Raw genomic sequence first — 20,098 nt, forward strand, 5'->3', positions numbered from 1 at the left:
AACTTGGTTGTCCCTCAAGGAACTATCCTTGGCTCCGCTCATACATCTTTTATTATAATAGCCTCTAAGATTTATCCAATAACAGATATTAAGCTAACTGGTCTGCAGTTAAGATTTTTTTTTTCCCACATGAAGGTACTAAATTGACAGTTTTCTAATCCCCTGAGACTTGTCCAAACTCGAAAGATTATTGTAAGATGACTACCAGTGGATCCGTGATTTCTGCAGCTAGTTCCTTGCATATCCTAGCATGCAGCCTAACAGATCTAGGGGCTAAAGTGTTCTTTAGCTCCATCAGGTTTCCCAACACTTCATCTCCAATGGTAATCATTGCACTTATTTCCTTTCCTTGTTTTCTCTGCCTTTTGGCTATGAAACAATTTTGAAATGCTATAAGTGACTTCTACTGTAAAGTCTGGTGTAAAGTATTTATTCAACTCTTCTGCCATTTCCAGGTTCCCCATTATTATTTTCCCAGTGCATTCTGTCAAGGGCCTGTGCTCACTAGATTTAGACAAACAGCCTTTTCTTTTTAATCAGTAGAGAAATTACGGATTGTAGGAAATGGCAGCACAGTAGAGTTGAGGGTGATCATTCTGCCATGATCTTATTAAATGGTGGAGCATATTCAATGGGCCAAATGGCCTACTCCTGCTCCAACACCTTGTGGATGGCAATGTTTTTAATGCATTTTGGAAGCCCTTATAATTGGAAGATAGCTGCTTCATCTAATATGGTATATATGTTGTCCTCATAGATATTATCAGGCATGCAAAATCATTTGAACTCACTCAATTCCCTTTATTGTGAAATGTTTTGTGTCATTTGCATATCAAACTCGAAGCAACGTGACAATTTTCCATACAAGTGCATGTTGTTCCATCAAACAGTGAATGTGTCCCAAAGCGTGGCTTTTCCTGAATTTGGCACGGACAGAAATATGTCTGGGGGATTAAAACATTGCCTTCTGCGAGAGAGATGGCGTGGAAACAATTCATTCCAGGACTTTGGACGGGAAATGCAGTTCAAAATGAGACAGTAACTTTTAGGGATGGTAGGGTTGCAACATGAATATGGCAGGTTTATAGGAAAAGGGACAGCACCTGCAGGAGAACCATTAACAAATGCAGCAAATAGAGATATTCAGTGGTCAGACATTTCATGGGAATAGCGCCATTGGAGCAGGAAGTGACAGTCTTGGACAAGGTGAGCTCTAACATGGCATGATAGGAAATGGCGGGAGAGTGAAGACGAGTACATGTCCAGGGTTCAGACATAGAAAAACTTTTGAGGCAGTTTGTTCTAGTGATCAAATGGGAGAGCAGGAAACAGGACATGGAGCTGATCACATTGTCTCAATCTTAGTGACAAAGAAGCTCCATGTATTCCTTGTACTTACTGTTGGAAGTGAGAATGGAGGAAGCAGGAGAGAGGGAGAATCCTTCAAAAATAACAATAAAAAGACTCACCACACTGTGAAATTGATACATACCTGATTTAGTTCACACCCAGAATACCAGCAACTTTAACTTGGTTGGATTTTAATAACATCAACAGAATAAGAGCCTGATATACATGGATCAGTTCTGGATGTGATTAACAGGAAAATCCCAACAACAGAACTACTTGTGACATCGCTGGTGTCTCACCAGATGGGATGATTGAGCAAATTTCTTCTCACAATTGGAGCAGGCATGTGGTCTCTCCCCAGTGTGAACTTGCTGGTGTGACCGAAGATGAGATGATTGAGTGAACTTCTTCTGACACATGGAGGAGGTGAATGGCTTCTCTCCAGTGTGAGTGCATTGATGTAGAGTGAGTTCAGATGAATGCTGGAACCCAGTCTCAGTGAGAGCACTTGAATGGTCTCTCATCTGCGTGAACACTTTGATGGCGTGTCAGTTCCCTGGAACTTTTATAGCACTTCTCACAGTCTGCATATTTAAAAGTTCTCTCAGTCGTATGAACTTGCTTGTGTCTCAGCAGGTTCGAAAAATGTGTAAAGCCCTTCTCGCAACAGAGCAAGTGAACGGCCTTTCCCCACTGTGAACCCGCTGGTGTTGCAGCAAGTGTGCTGACCGAGTGAAGCCCTTCTCAGACACAGAGCACAGGAACAGCCTCTCCCCAGTGTGACGGCACTGATGAATTTCCATCTCACAGGGGAAATTAAATGCCTTCCCACAGTCCCCACATTTACACAGATTCTCCCTGACATGACTGTGCTTAGGTTTAGACAGGCCAGATGATTGGCTGAAGCTGCAACCACACACAGAACATGTGTATGGTTTCTCCCCAGTCTGAGAGGCGTTTTTTTCTTCCATGGTCAGAATCCAATGATGTTCTGGTGACAATAAATTGAGTAATTTGTCAAATCTTGATGAGGTGTTTGGTTCAAGTTTCACGACTGCAAATCCTCACCCTTGAATACGCTGTGAAATTGATTTAAACAGAAGGAGTAAGTGAGAACCCACAAAAAGAAAAAGGCAGTATGTGAAATTGAGCTGAAAGAAACTGGTGATTTGTGGGGAATCATCATTCCTGCACCTACCTGTCATGCCATGTACAGTTCTCCCAGCAACCTCACGTGCCTTTCCATGTCCAGTATCCAGCAGTTATTACTCATCCAAATCTCATATTAAACACTCCAGTTAGTTAAACTGAATTATAACCCGAAAATTTGCTGATGAAAAAATGAAGCAAGGCTTGTGATGAGTCTCTGAAAGCCTTGTTATAAACCAATCCAACAGTGCTTCTTCACCCTGGAATGTAAATGTAAATTGATACTTCTCCAGGTAAAAATGAATTCACCAAAATCTGTTGAATGTGGCAATTGGATAGATATATAAACTATTTCCTCTCGTGGAGGAATTGAGAACAAAGGGACATTATTTGGAGATGATAAATCTTCATCCAAACAATTCCTCATACAAAGGATAGCAAAAATTGGGAATGAAAACAGAACATGTTGGAAAATCTTAGAAGTTTGGGCAATATATTTCCAGAAAGAAATATATTTCAGGAATGTGAATTGTCATCAGGAATGGGAAAGATAAGAAATGTAATAGGTTCTGAGTCAGGTTTGGGTTAGTCTCGTACAAAAAGATGGCCCGTGACAACGGAGAATACAAAAAAGCCTAAATGACAGAAACTTTCTTACCTCAAGGCCACAGGTAATGAAGTTGGGGTGGAAAAGAAACAAAGAAACAAAAGATGTGCCTGGAGCAGGTGTGTAGCTGAGAAAGAAACAAATTGAAACGAGAGAAATGAAGACAAAATTGGGGGCAGAGTTCACAGCCTGAAAATGTTGGTCTCAATGGTGAGTCCAGAAAGCTTTTAAGTGATGAATTGAACAATGAGGTGCATTTGAAGCTTACGTTTAGTGGCACTGGAAAAGTGCAGTGAGCTGAGGACAAAAATGTCAGCATGACAGCAAGATGGAGAATTAGAAATATAAAATCCCCGGCCACAACAGGTTGTGGATACTGAGAGCCAATTGAACATTTTAAAACTGAAATGTTAGATTTTTGTTAAGAGCTTAACAAAGGTAAAGGTATATGAAATAAAGGTCAGTCCTGATTGAATTGAATGTTTGAGGAGACTTAAGAGACTGAATGGCCTGCTTCTGTTCCAAATGTTCCTCTGACACATTCAGAAATTCGTCAGGTTATTCGAAAGGTATTTACAAAAAAAAACGTACGCAAGATCTCTTTTATTCATTCACAGGATGTGGGCGTAGCTTTTAGGCAGCATTTATTACCCATCCCAGTTACCCAGAGAGCAGTTAAGAGTTCATCATATTGCTGTGGTTCTGGAGTCGTACGTAGACCAGACCAGGTAAGGATGGCGGTTTCATTCCCTGAAGGACATGAGTGAACTAGATTATTTTTTCCCGAACAATTGGCAATGGATTCATAGTTATCATCGGATTCTTAATTCCAGGATTTTTTTGATTGAATTGAAATTCCACCATCTGCCTTGGCAGAATTCAAACCCAGAATGTTATCTTGGTCTCTGGATTAACCGTCCAGTGATAATACTATGACGCCATTGCCTCCCCGTTATAAAACTGAGTATTAAACAACAGCTAACATAGAAGCAAAATACTGCGGATGTTGGAAATCTGAAGTATGATCAGTTAGTGTTGGAGAAAGTCAGTAGGTCAGGCAGTCTCTGTGGCGAGAAATGGAATTAACATTTCGAGTCCAGTATGACTCTTCTTCAGAGCTTTGGACCAGTTAACATAGAGCTGCTTTGATGGCTCAGGACCATCCGTGAAGAAGCTGCCAATCTGTCCTCTCCCCTGTCCTTTCCCCAGAGTTTTGATTAGAATAATGGAATAGACTCATTGCTGCAGAGGCCATTCAGCACAATGTGTTATTGCCAATGACTGTCCGAGCCCCTACTTTTGCCCCATAACCTTGTACAATTTTTGTTTTTTGAAACATCTGCAAATCGATCACCTCCATCCTAAAGTGCAGTTCCCTGAATTCGACACAATGCTCCGTTAGAGGGTGACCTGTGTCTGATACAGGTTAATCATAACTTCCTTGATTTTCTTTGGGAGTTGGGCATCACCCCTTTTCCTGCCTGATAGTGACATTACCATCTTTGAAAGAGCTGTCAGTTAGTACCACTCTCCTCACCTCTCCCGTAACTCTTCCATTAAAATAGAGATCTGATTCACTGCTAAAAGTTATCGTTTGAATTTGTTTCCACCCCTTTTCAGGCAGGGCATTACAGATTGCAATAACTGCCTGAGTAAAATCTCTCTATCTCCTGCATTTCTGAAAATTATTTGATGTGACGTGCTCAATTGTTGAATATCTGCTCAATGCGTTTCCTGAGTGGATTTCCGGGAACATGCTCCTGACATCTTCGAGAAACCGAGGACACAAAACAGTATGTTTGAAACAAAGCTGATTTATTTGATGAACTTAAATAACGGCTTCTAGTCACGTCACAGTGTCATTAACCTCAGAAATAAAAAAAAAACCTCCAATTCTCTGAATTGATCTGTTTCAGTTCTGAATCTGATCATCTGCAGCAAGAACAGCAGAATCCAATTCTTGTCATCACTTCCAAACTGTTGTGTCAGCAGGTGAGATGTTTGGGTGAATCCCTTTTCGCACAGAGAGCAGATGAATGCACTCTCCCCATTGTAAACTCATTGGTTTCTCAGCAGGCTTTGTGGTTGTCTTATTCCTCATTGTGAGTGTGTTTATCGTTCAGCAATTTATTGTGTTTTTAATACACTTCTCACAGCCAGAACATTGAAAAGGTCTTTAATCAATGTGAACAGGTTGGTGTAAAGTGAAGCAGGTTAAATAAGTGATTCCTTTCCCACACACACAGGTGCTGAATGCTCTCTCTCCCCAGTGCAAACTTATTGGTGTCTCAGCAGAGTTCATAACTGAGTGAAGTTCTTTCCATATGTGAACATGTTGATGTTACATGAGGGGCTGAGCACCAAATGCTGCCTTCCTGTGGAGAGCAATCCACCAGTCACTCCTCACTCTGAAATTACAGTTCAGCATATCTCTGGTGCTTTAAAGCTCTTCTCACACTCGAAATATTCTAAAGTATTCTTTTTAATCCGTGAATCCGTTCAGAGAATCATAGGACGTTTACGGCGCAGGAAGAGACAACTTGCCCCGTTGTGTCTGCACTGGCCAAAAAAACAAACATCTACCCAACCTCACCCACCTTCTGACATTGAGTCTGTAGCCCTGCAGGTTCCAGCACCAGAGCTGCAGATCCAGACACGTTTTAAATATGAGAGATAGTAGGAATTGCAGATGCTGGAAATCTGAGATAACAAGGTGTAGAGCTGGATGAACACAACAGGCCAAGCAGCATCACAGGAGCAGGAAGGCTGACGTTTCGGGCCGAGACACTTCATCAGAAAATGAATTTTTAAATATGTTCAGGATTTCTGCCTCCACTTCCCTTTCAGATCATGACTTCCAGACCCTGACTACAGATGCTGCCAAATCTGTGAAATTTTCCAGCAACTGCTGTTTTTGTTTCGCCATTTATGGCTTAACACAAAATGAAGGGCTTGCACTAAGAAACTGCTGAGATCCTGGAAGAGGAGTGTCCTGTAATGTAATACTTTGGAGAGAATATAACTTTCAACAGTTAAAAAAGACAGCTCACCACTACCTTCTCAAGAACAATTAGGAATGAAGCAGTGAAATAATATAGGAAGAGGCCATTGAATCACTCAGATCTTTTCTTTCAGAATCAGAATTAGCTTTATTATCCCATGTAGTCAAATGAATACAGTGAAATACGAAATAAAATCCAAAAGAAATATGGATTCTGTAATCAGAAACAAAAACAGAAGTTGCCAGACAAGTTCAGCCAGTCTGGCAGCATGTGTGAAGAGAAATCAGAGTTAACGTTTTGGGTCCGGTGACCCTGAAGTTTACCATAGAACATAGAACAGTACAGCACAGTACAGGCTCTTCAGCCCACTATATTGTGCAGAACTTTTACCCTAATCCTAAATTCTATTTGACCTCCACCCCTACCTTATACTATCACCCATATGCCTATCTTATAGACGCTTAAATGCCCCTAATGAGGCCGACTCCACTACCCTCTCCGGCAATGCATTCCTTGCCCCGACCACTGTCTGAGTAAAGAACCTACCTCTGACGTCTCCCTGCGCTCACTTTAAAACTATGCCCCCTCGTAATAGTTACCTCCACCTGAGGAAAAAGTCTCTGGCTGTCCACTGTATTTACACCTCTGATCATTTTGTACACCTCTATCAAGTCACCTCTCATCCTTCATCGTTCTAAAGAGAAAAGCCCCAGCTCTCTCAACCTTTCCTCAGAAGACCTTCCCTCCATTCCAGGCAATATCCTGGTAAATCTCCTCTGCACCTTTTCCAACCCTTCCACATCTTTCCTGTAATGAGGCGACCAGAACTGGACACAATACTCCAGATGTGGCCGAACCAGACTTTCGTACAGTTGCAGCATAATGTCACGGCTCTTGAACTCAATCCCTTTAGTACTGAAAGCTAACACACCATACGCCTTCTTAACAACTCTATCCACAAGGGTGGCAGCTTTCAGGGAAGTGTAAACATGAACCCCAAGATCCCTCTGCTTCTCCACACTGCCAAGAATCTTTCCGTTAACCCTGTATTCTGCTTTCAAGTCTGTCCTTCCAAAATGAATCATCTCACACTTTTCATGGTTAAACTCCATTTGCCACTCTTCAGCCCAGCTCTGCAACCTGTCAATGTCCCTTTGTAACCTAGAACAGCCCTCCGCACTGTCTACAATGCGACCCACCTTTATATCGTCCACGAACTTGCTAATCCACCCTTCCACTCCTTCATCCAAGTCATTTACAACAATCACAAATAGAAAAGAACCCAGAACAGATCCTTGTGATACACCACTCGGAACTGAGCACCATGTTGAATATTTTCCGTCCACTACCACCCTTTGTCTTCTAAGGGTCAGCCAATTCTGAATCCAATCTGCCACATTTCCCCCTATCCCATGCTTCCTTACCTTCTGCATGAGCCTACAATGGGGAACCTTATCAAACGCCTAACTTAAATCCATGTATACCACATCCACTGCTCTACCTTTATCCACGTGTTTGGTGAACTCTTCAAAGAATTCAGTAAGGTTCGTGAGGCATCATCTCCCCCTCACAAATCCATGCTGACTATCACGAATCAAACTGTGCCTTTCCAAGTGATCATAAATCCTATCTCTCAGAGCTCTTTCCAATAATTTGCCGACCACTGACGTAAGACTAACTGGTCTCTAATTTCCTGGGCTATCCCTGTTCCCTTTTTTGAAGGAGGGAATGACGTTTGCCTCTCTCGAATCTTCCAGCACTATACCCGTGGACAGTGAGGATGAAAAGATCATCGCCAAAGGCCCTGCGATCTCTTCCCTCGCTTTCCATAGAATCCTTGGATAAATCCCATCATGCCTGGGCGACTTATCTATCTTCTACTTCCTCAAAATTCCTAGCACATCTTCCTTACTAACATCGACCTCCTCTCGCCTACCAGTCTGTTTCACACTATCCTCCTCTGCAACTGGGTTCCTCTCAGTTGTGAATACCGAAGAAAAGTATTCATTAAGGACCTCTCCTATCTCTTTAGTTTCCGTGCACAAATTTCTTGATCGGCCCGACCCTTTCTCTGGTCATTTTCTTATTCCTCACGTACGTGTAAAAAACCTTGGAGTTTTCCTTGATCCTATCTGTCAAGGTTTTCTCATGCCCCCTTATAGCTCTACTCAGCCCTTTCTTCAGCTCCTTCCTGGACAACTGGTATCCCTCTACAGTCTTTTCTGTTCCTTGTTTCTGAAACCTTACAAAAGCATCTTTCTTCCTCTTAACCAGTCGTTCGACCTCTCTTGAGATCGCCGCTGACAGAGCCTTCTTCGGTACAAAGGTCCCAAAGTACAGCTTTTGCAGTTACAGTTCATTGGAAGAATAGAGATTAAAGAACAAAGTCCAGCACTGTAGATTACAGGAATAAATGATAAAATAGAGAAAAAAGTTCAGAACAACGGTCTTCCTACCCAGTCCATGCTGGCACTCAGCCTCCAGTTTGCACCCAGCCTTGACTCCAGACCACACCTGCCTTCAGCTCAGGGTTCGCGAGGCCAAGAGAATGCTCTGGAATCACCTTGAGACAGAAGTCCACACCGAAGCCATGCTGGGCTGGCAGAACGTCATAACAGGCTGAGAGGACGCCTTCGGGTCTGTGCTGAGGGTGGAAATTATGAGGCTGAGAGTTCCGAGGCTGGGAGGTCTGAAGCCAAAAGGTCCAAGGCCAGGAGTTTGGAAGCTGGGAGAGAGAAGAAGAGGATGATAAAAAAAAAATACAAGAGAGAAAAAAAAAGAAAATGAATCATTCATTGAGGGTCATATCTGATCTGTGACTCAACTCCATTTACCCATGTACTTATTTTAATACTGGCTCTCCTAGACTGTCACAATTTGATTTAAAGAGAACTTTCATTGACATCACACCTTCATGTAGGCAAGTTTCCCAAGATACATCTCAGAAACATAAACATATGAATCTGACCAAATTAAATGCTGTGTCAAAGGGGATCTTCGGAGGCCTGACAAAAGCTTGGTTGAAGATATAAATCTTCAGGTTTTGAAAAGCGCAGAGGCATGGACTGGAAGGGAGGGTAATTCGTCACTTGGTTAAAAAAAAATCCATTTGTGGAATGTCACTAGCAATGCCAGCATGTATTGCCCTGGATAAGGTGGTAGTGAGCTGCTTTCTTGAACTGCAACGGTCTTTGGAGATGTGGTTCGTCCACAATGCTGTTCGGAAAGGAGTTCTGGGATTTTTGACTCAGGGACTCTGAAAGAACAGCAATACATCTCCAAGACAGGACGGTGTGTATTTTGGAGGTGAACTTGTAACTGGTGGCATCTCTCTTGTAGCTGCTGCCCTTCTCCTTCTCGCAGGGAAGATCATGGGTTTGGAAGATGCTGTTGGGAGTGTCTTTAACAGTTACTGCAGGAAGTAAAGGAAATGGTGGTAGCTTTGTTAGTACAAGATGGAATAAGAACAATGGCAAGGCGTTATCTTGGATTGGAAGATCATGCTGACCAAATATCCTAAATTAATCTAGTCCCTTTTGCCAACATTTGGCCCATATACCTCGAATCCTTCGTGTTCATATACCCATTCAGATGCCTTTTAAATGTTGTAATTGTACCAATCTGGCAGCACATTCCATACATGCACCACTCTCCGAGCGAAAAAGTTGCCCCTTAGGTCCCTTTTACATCTTTCCCCTCTCACCTTAAACCTCCGCCATCTAACTTTGGATTCCCCCACACTGGGGAAATGACCTTGGCAATTCTTCATGCCCCTCACGATTGTACAAACCTCTATAAGGTCAATCCTCAGCCTCCAACAGTCCGGGGAAACAACCCCAGCCTGTTCAGGCTCTCCCTATAGCTCGCACCCTCCAATCCCGGCAACATCCTGGGAAAACTTTTCTGCACCCTTTGCAGTTTAACAGCATTTTTTCTAAAGCAGGGAGACCAGGACTGAACACAGTATTCCTAAAGTGGCCTAACCAACATCCTGTACAGCCACAATAAGACACCAAATTACTCATAAAGTTGACTAATAAAGACAAGCACACTAAACGCCTTCTTCACTACCCTGTCTAATTACGATTCCACTTCAAGGCTATGAACTTGTACTCCAAATTCTCTTTGTTCAGCAGCACTCGCCCGGACCTTACCATTAAGTGTGTAAGTCCTGCGCTGATTTGCCTTTCCAAAATCCAGCTTTTCGCAGTTATCTAAATTAAACTCCATCTGTCACTCCTCGGCCCATCAGCCCATCTGATCAAGATCCCACTGAACTCTGAGGTAACCTTCTTCATTGTCCAGTACACCTCCAATTTTGCAGTCATCTGCAAACTTACTGTTCATATCTCGTATATTCATGTCCAAATCATTTACATAAATGACAAAAATCAGCGAACACATCACCAATCCTTGCTGGTTGCAGTCCTCCAGTTTGGAAAACAACCCTCCACCATTACCACTCTTTATCTCCAACCTTCAAACCAATTTTGTATCCAAATAATTAGCTCTCCCAATATTCCACGTGATCTAACCTTGTTAACCAGTCTACCATATGGAACCTTGTCGAATGTCTTGCTGAACTACATACAGACAACATCCACCACTCTGCCTTCATTCGTCTTCTCTGTCACTTCTTCAAAAACAAAACTCAATCAAATTAGTGAGGCACCATTTCCTACACACACAGCCATGTTGACTACCCAATATCAATCTTTCCCTTTCCAAATACACGTAAATCCTGTCCCACAGAAGTCCCTCCAACAACTTTCCGACTACTGATGTCAGGCTTATTGGTCTATAGTTCCCTGACTTTTCCTTCCCACCTTTCTTAAATAATGGCACCACATTAGCCACCCTCCTGTCTTCCAGCACCTCAACCGTGGCTATCGATGATAAAAGTAATTCAGCAAGGGTCCCAGCAATCGCTTCACTGGCTTCCCACAAAGTTCTATGAACTACCTGATCACATCCCAGGGATTTATTTGCAGTTATGCGTTTTGAAATATCATTGTTTATTCTCCAAGTTCTCTGGCTCCCCTATCCTTCTCCACAGTAAATACTGACGCAAAAAATTTCATTTAGTATCTCACCCAATTCCTGTGGTTCCAAACGTAGGCAGCCTTGTTGAACTTTAAGCGACCCTATTCTCTCCCTCGTTACCCTTTTGTCCTTTATGTATTTGTAGAATCGCTTTGGATTCATCTTAATCCTATTTGCCAAAACTTTCTCATGTTCTCTTTTTACCCTGCTAATTTCCTTTTCGTATACTTCTACTGTTCTTTTACCCCTGAAGTGATTCACTCAATCTCAGCTGTCGATACCTGCTATTTGCCTTCTCCTTTTTCTTGACCAGAGCCTCAATTTCATTAGTCATCAAACGTTCTCTACATCTACCAGCCTCAACTAACGGGTACACACTGTCTCTGGACCCTCGTTATGTCATTTTTGAAGTCCTTCCACTTTCCAACCATCCCTTTACCTGCGAATTGCCTCTCCCAATCATTGTTTGAAAGCTCTTGCCTAATACTGACAAAATTGACTTTACATCAATTTAGAAATTTAACTTTTAGATCAGGTCTGTCCTTTTCCATAACTACTGGAAAGGATGTGATTACTGGATGTTTAGAAAATAAATGTCCAATTGGGCAGAACAGATGACTTATTGAGGAGAAGTTATATTTGAGAAACCTGATGTTTTTTTTAAGGATGTTGATAGCAGAATCAAGAAGTGGGAACCAGTGAGTATGGAGTATTTATACTTTCAGAAAGCTGTTGGTAATATTTCACACAGGAGACTACAAAATGAAGTTGCAGTGAATTGAGAGCAATATACTGGGATGGACTGAAGACTGGTTAATAGGCAGAATGCATAGAGTCGGAATAAATTGGGATAGTGACCAATGACTCAGTTACTAATGACTTAGCTGATTCAGGAACTCTGGAGAAAGCTTTACTATCCACAGTAAACAACAAAATGTTTTTTTTTACGACAGCTATATAAAAGAGAGAAACAAATATTAGTACTATGTGGTTTCAAGCATTACTTTGCTTGTTTAATCTTTCTTACAACAAGATACTTACAATTTTCCCAAATGTAACTTGCGAGATTATACTTGCCTTTCCTTCTTTCAAAATTATTCCAAATTCAAATTAACAACAACAGACTCAAAGGTTTCCGTTGTGTCTTGCCTCAGCAATGATGTTAGGCCAACAGGTTTCATTATTGGTCAATTAATTTCTTCCCAAACAAACAAACAAATAATCTATCCCATTTTATTCTGAAACAAATTAAAACCACCTTGACTGTATTCATTGGCTCTTGTTTTAAATTAAAGTTTAAAGATTTAAATATATTTGCCCTTCAAAATTCAATTGAATTTCCCATTGTGCATTTAAACTAGCAATTTGTATCAACTAACTTTATCAATCCTAATTTTAGAAACAATTATTTCTAGGCTTAGTGGTTTTAATTTGTGTTCTTCTATTAAAGCTTCAAATGATTGTCGTCAGTTCAAGGTTCTCCTGTTTTCAAGCACTGCCACCTCCCTCTCTGTATTTTTGAAACATGTTCAAAAAACAACCAAACAAAAAAAATCACAATCCACTGTGGCTCTGGAAGAAGCCCAGTATGCTAATCATATTCAAAGAACACAACTCACCCTACAGAAGGTGAGAGAGAAGATTTAAAACAGTCAGCATTGAGAATTTAGTCTGCTAGTCTTAGACAGGGCACAACCTAAGTCATTAGGAGACATCATATTGTACTTTCACATATTCAATTTAAAAAGACAGTCAGCAGTCTTCCAATAATCTCAAACAGGCATTTTAAATTTCTATTGTTTCAAGAATATCTTTCTAGTCCCTTCTTTTAAGGCTACTTTGAAAAAAAAATACTATATAGAAAAAAACATTTATTCCAAATTCGGACTTCAATTGGTTGTCTTCTGAAAAGGTTTCTCTCTGTTTTGAGAATAAGCTAAGCTTTTTATTTTTATTTCCACATCTTTTCTACAGTGGTTTAAAAAAGAACATTTTTTAAACTTTTCAATTAAATTAGATTTGAAAGTCTTTTGATGTTTTCGGACTACTCCTTGTTTTAACAGTGATTTCAGTCAAATGTTAGGAATGTTTTCATTGTAATTGTCACAGGAACACTGTGTGAACGCAATTCAATTTTCACAAAGGGCTTCCTTTAACTTCACTGTGACTGTTATTCTACATTTAAACCACCCCAATCCCCTTGATTTGATTCCAGTCTGTAACTCACTCCTGGCTATCTGTTCTTCTCTATTTAAACTGCCCCGAGCCCCTTGATTAGATTCCAATCTGTAACTCACTCCCGGGGATCTGTCTGCAGGCAGTAGGTTTCGCAAGCAAACCAAGACTGTATCCCAAAGTGTGAATTCTGTTGACCAGCCTGTGCATGTTGTCTCGGGAGGTGTGAGAATTAAAGGAGAAGATCAGTACATTGCCTGGAGCACTGATTGCAGCAGAACAGCAGAAAGTTGCACTGGCAGAGGCAGCTAAGCCTGCAGATGAATGGACTGAGGGAATCCTTTTCTTTCTTCTCGGCAGCACGAATGTGTTGGTGTGTCAGCAGGTTGTGGGACTGTGTGACTCCATTCCCACATTCAGAGCAGGTAAACAGTTTCTCTCCAGTGTGAACTTGCTGGAGCCTGAAACTTTCCACAGGAACTACAGCTGAACAGCTTCTCTTCAGTCTGAATAAGTAGGTATTTCCCGAGACTGGATAACCCTGTGAATCCCTTCCCAACCATGGAGCAGGTAAACAGCCGCTCTCCGGTATGATTGCATTGATGGATTTCAGCTGGGATAGGAAATTAAATCTTTTCCCATAGTAACCACATGTCCATGTTTTCTTCATGGTGTTAGTGTCCTCTTATCTGTCATGGGCAAATGATTAATGTAAACATAATCCACACATCCATACCATCCCACGAGAAGCTCGAACAGTTCATCTACTTTATTAACACTTTCCACCCCAACCTTAAGTTCACCTGGAAAACCATCTCTGATACCTCTCTCTCCTTCCTGGACCTCTCTGTCTCCATCTCTGGTCACCACCTGGAAACTGATATCTGTTTCAAATCCACTGACTCCTACAGCTGCTTAGACTACACCTCCTCTCACCCACCTTCCTGCAAGGATGCAATCCCCTATTCCCAATGCCTCCACCTCCGCCACATCTGCTCCCAAGATGAGGCATTACACTCCCAAACATCCCAGATATCCTCGTTTTTCAAGGAACGCAATTTGCCCCCCACAGGATTGAAGATGCCCTCGAAGACATCTGTTGCATTTCCCGCACCTCAGCATTCACACCCCTTCCCCGCAATAAAGACAAAGACAGAACTCCCCTTGTCCTCACGTATCACCCCATTACCTCCAGATTCAACGCATCATTCTCCGCCACTTCCACCACCTGCAATCTGACCCTACTACGAAGGATATATTTCCCTCCCCACCCTTATCTGCCTTGCGGAGGGACTGCGCTCTCCGTGACTCCCTCGTCCGCTCCACACTCCCCACTAGCCCCACCACCCCTGGCACCTTCCCGTGCAACCGCAGGGGGTGCCACTTTTGCCCCTACACCTCACCCCTCTCCTCCATCCCAGGCCCCAGGAAAACCTTCCACATTAAACAGATGCTCACCTGCACATCCGCTAATGTGAACTGTTGTATCCGCTTCTCCCGATGCAGCCTCCTTTATATCGGGGAGACCAAGCGGAGGCTTGGAGACCGCTTTGTGGAACACCTACGCTCGGTTCACGACAAACAACAACATCTCCCAGATAACAAGGTGCAGAGCTGGATGAACACAACAGGCCAAGCAGCATCATAGGAGCAGAAAGGCTGACGTTTCAGGCCTAGACCCTTCATCAGAACAACATCTCCCAGTCGCGAACCACTTCAACTCCCCCCTCCCACTCCGTGGACGACATGTCCATCCTGGGCCTCCTCCAGTATCACAATTATACCACCTGGAAACTGGTAGAACAGCATCTCATATGCCACCTTGGAACCCTTCAACCCAATGGTCTCAATGGGGACTTCACAAGCTTCAAAATCTCCCCACTCCCGACCTCATCCTAAGACCAGACCAGCCCGTTCCCGCCTCCTTGACCTGTCCGTCTTTTCTCCCACCTACCCATCCCTCCCTCCTCACTTACCAAACCCCATCCCAACTCCCTCCCTCGGATCACCTTTACTCGCTCCATCCCCATCTCCTTGACCTGTGCGTCTTCTCTCCACCTATCTGCTCCTTTATCCACCTTTCATCATTGCCTCCACCTCTCTCTCTATTTATTTCAGAGTCCCTTTCACCACCCCCATTTCTGAAGAAGGGTCCAGACCCGAAACGTCAGCTTTCCTGCTCCTCTGATGCTGCCTGGACTGCTGTGTTCATCCAGCTCTACACCTTGTTATCTCAGACTCCAGCATCTGCAGTTCCTACTATCCCTCACAGTGAACCCTCACTCCTGAAGCTGAGCAACAGCAGGGGAAACAGGAAATACTGCGCATGCTCCGGGTCACCGTGCGCACGCACGATTGACGGCGTGTTCGGCCCAATAGGAGGGAAGGGGCAGGATTGGAGGACAGAGCGGGAGGAACTGGCCCTCCAACCAATCGGAAACAGCGAGGGGCGGGACTGTGCGGCAACACGTTACAAGCTTCAAAATCTCCCCACACCCACTTCCTACCTGCACTCACCTCACCTCTACTCGCCTCATCCTGGCCTCTTTGACCTGTCTGTCTTCCATCCCACCTACACGCCCCGGAACACCTATGCTCGGTTCGCACTAAACAACTGCACCTCCCAGTCACGAACCATTTCAACTACCCCTCCGTTCCTCAGATGACATGTCCATCCTGGACCTCCTGCAGTACCACAACGATACCACCCAAAGGTTGCAGGAACAGCGCCTCATATTCCGCTTGGGAACCCTGCAGCCCAATGGTATCAATGTGGACTTCACAAGCTGCAAAATCTCCCCTCCCCCAAACGCATTCCAAAACCAGCCCAGCTTGTCCCCGCCTCCCTAACCTGTCCTTCCTCCCACAATTTTCTGAAGAAAGGTCTAGGCCCGAAACGTCAGCCTTCCTGTTCCTCTGATGCTGCTTGGCCTGTTGTGTTCATCCAGCTCTACACCTTGATATCTCTTCCTCCCACCTATCTACTCCTCCCACCCCAAGCCCCACCCCCATCTCCTACCTACTAGCCTCATCCCGCCCCCTTGACCTTTCCGTCCTCCTTGGACTGACCTATCCCCTCCCTAACTCCCCACCTACACTTACCTTTACTGGCTCCATCCCCGCATCTTTGACATGTCTGTCTCCTCTCCAACTATCTTCTCCTCTCTCCATCTTCTATCCGCCTTCCTCTCTCTCCCTATTTATTTCAGAACCCCCTTCCCCTCCCCCATTTCTGGAGAAGGCTCTCGGCCCAAACCGTCAGCTTTCTTCCTCGGCCTGCTGTGTTCATCCAGCTCTACACCTTGTTACCTGCCTTCTCACTGACTGGTTTGTTGTTTGGTTTCCGATTGGTTGGAGGACCAGCCTCTCCCGCTCGGTCCTCCAACCAATCTTAAACAGCGAGGGGCGGGGATGCGCGGCAACACGTGATTAATCTGAACCGGAAGGACCGCGAACGCTGTAAACCAGGAACAAAAACAGAAGTTGGTGGAAAAGCTCAGCAGGTCCGGCAGCATCTGTGAAGAAAAATAGTCAGAGTTAACGTTTCGGGTCCGGCGACCCTTCCTCAAAATTGGAACGTTCCGCCAGTGTTTGCACGCAGGCGCAGTGCCATTGTGACTGACATTGCAGGGTGAATGTGGGTTTTATAGGAGCGGGTAAAGGGGGAATAGGCAAGGACATAAAGGGAAGACTGAAGGTTAGTGTGGTCTGGGAGGTGTTATTATCACTTATGTACAACTATAGATCCGAGATAGAACATCTTGCTTATGACTTTTGTAGTAAATGGCAAATGAGCTACGATCCTCAGGCTCCCGCTAACATCTTTATTGAGGTCAATGTCCTCCGTGTTTCGGGCAGAATGGTCACTGTTTTGCATTGAGGACCTGGGATGGGAAACGTTTTCTTTGTCAATGAACCACTACAATAAATCTCTGCTCCACACGCTCGGAGCCTTCATATCCTTCCTGACTGGAGTTGGATGCAATGATTGACTATGACCTCACCAGAGCTTTATCAAGGTTCAGCATTTTTTCCGTGAGTGTGTACTTATTATCACAATTAATGAAGCCCAAGATCCCAAACAATTTGGTAAATGAACTTTGATTATGTCCTCTCTCTTTTAAAGTTTTGCACATAGTAACTCCCCACTCCCGGCTCTTTGGATCTGTGCCATTCAAATATAGATTCCCTTTCCGCCTTGTTTCTCTCAAAATGCATCAAATCACTATGTAAAGAAGAGATGTATTCGACTCAAAATATCAACTGCGGTTCCACAATTCCAGCCACATAGTAAACAGAACAGTACAGTACTGACGAAGCCCCTTGGCCTACCATGTCTGTGCTAATCATGATGCCATTCTGCCTGTACATGATCTATATCCCTCCGTTCCTTGCCTGTTCATACGTCTCTCCAAATGCCTCTTAAATGTTGTAATTATTTCCGCTTCTACCACCTACCACGAGAGTACGTTGTGGCCACCGATCACATTCTGTATAAGAAACGTGCCTCACGCAACTCCTGTGGCCTTTCCCCCTCTAACCTTAACTCTATGGCACCTAGAATTTGTCATTGTCACCCTAAGGATACCGTTGGTGTCGGGGAATGAAAAGGCCCTCGATCTTTACAGAGTCTACAGATAATAACCCACATTCCTGTTTGAGTTGCAAACACTGCAGAATGGGTCCCAGTTATAACTCTCCAGATTGTCTGACTGTCCCAGTCTCCCTAAAGTGTAGACATAACCTGTCTTTTTCTTCCTGGCCGAAGGGGTAACCCTGTCATAGTTCAAGTGTATGCATATAATTGCTTCTCATTATTTTCAAAGATCATCTCCCAGAATGGTCCTTACCTCATTTTCACACATCCATATCTGAATACATGTCACATTCCCAATCTGCATCAGGGCAGGTTCACTTCATCCAGCTGCCTCTGTTCCTCCTCCAACTCCTTTAATTTCAGTGGTTGGGGTGGTGAGAGACAAATCCATTTGGGTATGTTGGTTTAGTTTCTGTCAATTGTCACAGAGTCATAGAGATGTGCAGCATGGAAATAGACAATTCAGTCCAAGTCATCCATGCCAAGCAGAAATCCAAAATTAATCTAGCCCCATGTGCCAGCATTTGGCCGATATCGCTCTAAATCCTTTCTGTTCATGTACCCATTCAGGTGTCCTTTAAATATGGTAATTGTACCAATCTCTACCACTGGCAACTCATGACATATATGTACCACTGTCTGTTTGAAAACGTTGCTCCTTAGTTCCCTTTTAAATCTTTCACTTTCACCTAAAATCTATGCCCTCCAGTTTTGGACTCGTCAACGCTGGGAAAAAAAGATCTTGACTATTCACCCAATAAATGCCTGTCATGCGTGTACCTAACATCATCGGAATGTGGTCAAATAAGTAAGGCACTACTTAAAAGCGGGAATTGCGACTCTGAGCGACGGTTTCCTTCCAACTCGATAGAGTCTACCTTTACTTTTTAATTGAAAAAAATGTTCAGTTTCATTTAAAATGCAATCTTGTTCAGGTGCACGTGTACAATAAATTTCTTTACACGTGAAGTCAAAGAAAATCGAAACCATTCCCCATCCTCCCACAGACTTTGTCTCACTGTTAAGGTGCCTCCGTAGGGACCTTGGGGTGTAGGTCCATGATTCTTTGAAGTTTACGTCACATATAGACAGGGTGGGTAAATAGGCTTTTGACACGCTTGCGTTTGAGTTTAGGAGTTGCGAAGTCATGTTGAGGCTGTACAGGACGTTGATGAGGCCTCTTCTGGAATACAGTGTGCAGTTTCAGTTGCAGTTACAGGATGCATATTATTAAGCTGGCGAGTGTTACGAAGCGGTTTACCGGGCTGGTATGAAAGGTTTGATTTATACAGAAAGGTTGGATTGACTTGGACTTTTTTCGCTGGTGCTAAGGAGGTTGAGAGGCGATCTGATAAAGCTTATAACATAATGACACGTGTAGACAGTACTGATGGTACTAGTCTTTTCCCTAGGTTGGGAGATTTCAAGATTCGGGGGCATTTTTAAGTTGCGAGGAGATAATTTTAAAAAAAAGATACGAGAGGCAGAACTTCGCAATGACTGTGAATAAAACGATGGCAAGTTCCAGCAGAGAAACAGGTGGCAGAGCAACGGGTGACAGTGAAGCAGGCATATAAGGACAAATGTGTTTCGTTTGCCAGTGAAATTCACCGCTTCACAAAGTGGAGAACATTGAAATGAAGCAGTGATGGTGAATACCTTTGCTGGTTATTCACCTTGCGGATGTTTTTTCTGCTGATATCCCTGTTAATATCACAAGTGGACAAGACGAAAGCTGCCGCAATACGTGTGGAACCAGTAGGGTAATTGATACGGCGTCTGACTTCGGTTTGGAAGATTGAAATGTTGTATCCTGTCTCGCTCGAGTGGAGTTCACAGCTTTTATACCCTTGCAAATTGACAGTTGCTTCCGAAGAACAATGTGTGCCTGGTGATGTTTTTGTCAGATTCCCAGCAGCTGAAGTGATTGGATCGCTGGGTTTTGGAAATTGTAAGTTGCACATGAGCAACATGAGTGTGGGACTATTTCAGCTCACTGTCCATTTCATATCCCAGCTCATGGCAACAGTTCCCATTATCAGGACAAATTGATCGTCTTCCACATAAAGCTGCCTTTTGTCGGGGAACCTTGTGTAAGGAGACGGAGTGCTTACAATACTGAGGCCTATGTCACTCTCGGGGGATATATCTGTGTATCTCCCTCTGTGGCTTAAC

This window comes from Rhincodon typus, chromosome 8, assembly GCF_021869965.1.
Source record: "Rhincodon typus isolate 14 chromosome 8, sRhiTyp1.1, whole genome shotgun sequence".
NCBI classification, from domain to species: Eukaryota; Metazoa; Chordata; class Chondrichthyes; order Orectolobiformes; family Rhincodontidae; genus Rhincodon; species Rhincodon typus.